Below are 3305 nucleotides of genomic sequence, written 5' to 3'. Positions count from 1 at the left end.
TTGGAGGTCGTTCTTGATGTAATGCTGCTTCGATGTTTGGGGATCCTGGTGCGCCTCCTGTTTTCCCTCCCGCTGTCACACTCACTCTCTGAAGTGCGATCTGTGTCCCTCTTGGCTTTTCCGTGCTGTCGCCACAGTACAGCTACTAGATTTGCCACCTGTAGGGACCTGAGTAAACATCACACAAATACTCATTATATGTGTCTGGATGAAAACAAACATCGTCTACATCAGGGGTGTCAAACTCAATTTCATCGCGGGCCACATTAGCATTATAGTTGCACTCAACGGGCCGGTTGTAACTTTAAGACTATATAAAAATACATATATACATATTTAATATATTTAAAATAATGTATTATATTACATTATTGCCTCTGCATTGGATTATTATCGGATAGGGTAATAACTACATAATTAACTACGTCTGAAAGCAGAAGTCTAGGGCAAATAATCGCAACTCTCTTCACTGCACATGTCACAAAAAGATTTAAAAAGAAAAGCCAAATTATGGAAAAAAAGTCAAACTCAAAAAAAGGAAGTGACATTTTGAAAAAAATCAAATTCTAAGAAAAAAGTCTAATTTGAGATGCATTGTGGGACATGTAGTTTATGGGCAACGTGCTTCTGTAAATCGGCATGTAACCATATAATAAACATATTATATTCTTTGCAAGCTCTTGTGGGGCCACAGAAAATGAAGTCACGGGCCGGATTTGGCCCCCGGGCCTTGAGTTTGACACCCCTGGTCTACATGCTAATAAACATTGATTCAATCATTATTCAAATTCAAGAACTCCTCACTAAAGATATAATAAATGTGGTGACAACACAAATACTTAACCGTTCATGTCATTTATATCCTGTTTGGAAAAAGAGCCCTATAAGATGTTCAGAAATACTTCTTTGACTTCTCTCACCTCGCTGTATGCCTCACACAAATGCTTCTTAATCATTGACTTATATTTCAGCAGTGTTAAATGAGCACCTTCTGGATGAGCTGGGACACCTGGTGCTCCAGTTTCCTGATGCGTTGTTCATTAGCTGGGTCTGCTGGATCGGCCACAGACGAGGGAACCTGTGCAACTGGATCTGTGATTACTTCGGAGGCAATCCGTTGACGAAACTGGTTCAGCACCTCATCGATACGGGGCGTGGTGAGATGGACGTCCTCTCTAACCTGCAACAGGAACTTAAATTAGCTTTTTTTTTTTTCTTTAGAGGTTATGCACTGTGGCTTTCTTTTAGGAGACTGATTTCCATAATGTTCACTACCCTGGATTGAAGACACTAAATCACACATTATTCCAGCAATTCATTGACCATTGGGAAGCTGCTATTAACAACAACTACCTGGGCTGCAGAGTGATACTGCACACTATGACCAGCACTATCACTTCACAACACAATGGTCCTATGTAATCAAGTCACCCAAACACCTTGAATAATACAACAATCTTTTTCTGTTAGCACAACTTCTTATTCGCAAAAATACAGATGTGGAATAAAACTCAGTCAAATTTGAATTGTGGATCTTTGTTTGATACAAATACCACATCGATTAATTTTTCTGATGTCTTCACAATGTAAAGGGTTGAATTATTTTTAACAGGTAGCTTCTTTAGTATTAAGAAGTAAATGTATATGTACAGTAGACACGGAGTTTGTTCTAAATGTGGCAAATTTCATTTTGTACTCTTTTGTCCATTTGTATTGTAAAATATTAAAAAAACGTTGGTTGGAAGGATCATAAATACAGAACTCACAGATAAATTGTCCTCTTATTTTCATTAGGCAAAACCAATGCATTTCAGTTTTGCCCACAATAAATAAGAAGACTGTTTATCTGTCAGAGTGGGTGCTCTCTCTCTTTGATCCTTGACACTACCAGACAATTCATAATTTTAAGCTTTTTCACAAAACTTAATTTAAAAAGTGACCTTCATATCTGCTATTCAAAAGCCACATTCAAAATCCAAATTGAGGAATTTATCCGTTTTGTGGCTCTCTCTGTGTCTGTGTCTCTCTCTCTCTCTGTGTCTGTGTCTGTGTCTGTGTCTGTGTCTGTGTCTGTGTCTGTGTCTGTGTCTGTGTCTGTGTCTCTCTCTCTGTGTGTCTCTCTCTCTGTGTGTGTGTGTGTGTNGTCAGCGTAACAGTTGACAAAAGGTTTATTTAGTGTAAACCCAGAATCGATTTGACTCCTCCTCCTCCTCACCAACAGAGTGTTTCAATTATATGTCTGTTCGATTCTGGGTTTACACTAAATAAACCTTTTGTCAACTGTTACGCTGACTCCCTCATTTTTATTGGTTGTATGTTATTGTCTCCAGGTCCCCTAGACCTTAGTGGGGACGTAACAGGCTATAAAACTAGTCGCCAAAGACCCCACCGTCTCAACCACCGGCAGTGACCCAGATGGAGCAACACCATCTAAACAGCCAAAAAACTATTTTTTTAAATCGCCACATGTCACCCAGAGTCAACTAAACAGATTGATTGCCAGGTATGTTGTTGAGGACATGCTGCCCATCGCAACGGTCGAGTCTGTTGCCTTCAGAGAACTAGTCAGCAAAAAACCAGTGAAAGCATTTCATTTTCAATTTTATTGTTATTATTTTTTAAAGTAAAGTAACTTGTTACAAGTTACTTTTAGAATTTAGTAACTAATAAAGTAACTAGTTAATTTTTGAGAGCAGTAACTATAACTATTACTAGTTACTTTTTAAAAGTAACTTGCCCAACACTGGTCCCAACACTGATTATAATGAAGTGCGAGCTGTGTGCTCAAGTCTTCCTGCCTGTCGGCTCCGCTCTCATGGATGTATAACATATCTTATAAAACGGACAAGTCAAAACAAGCAATCTGATTGGTTCTTAGCCGTGATATACTGAGCGTATACCACGGGTAGAATTGTAAATTACTTTTCACAACATGTCAGTATCCCTCCGCGCCTGAGGCAAACAGTATACAGTTGGGTTGAAAAGCAAACTGCATGCAGTGCAGTTTGCTTTTCAGACTGGAACAAGAAAGCAGCGGAGAAGTAACGGGGCAGAAACCCTCCTTTTTACGCAGCGGCCCAGACATAGACATCAAACGGCAAAACATATTCAGAATGCAGTTCCTTTAGCACTAGGGCAGGGATATCTAGATACTCTCTAAGGTTTGACATAATGAATTGTGCTACTTTTAAAGCAAGCAACGATGTTTTCAAATCTGTAATCAAAGAGGTCCGCAAAAACGCTATCGACCAATCAGATTGCTTGATTTGACTTGTCAGTTTTATAAATATATTTACATTTCTTCC

This window comes from Notothenia coriiceps, unplaced genomic scaffold (genome assembly GCF_000735185.1).
Source record: "Notothenia coriiceps isolate Sejong01 unplaced genomic scaffold, NC01 NC01_scaffold00000497, whole genome shotgun sequence".
In the NCBI taxonomy this organism is placed as follows: domain Eukaryota; kingdom Metazoa; phylum Chordata; class Actinopteri; order Perciformes; family Nototheniidae; genus Notothenia; species Notothenia coriiceps.
This window is presented reverse-complemented; position numbering follows the sequence as displayed.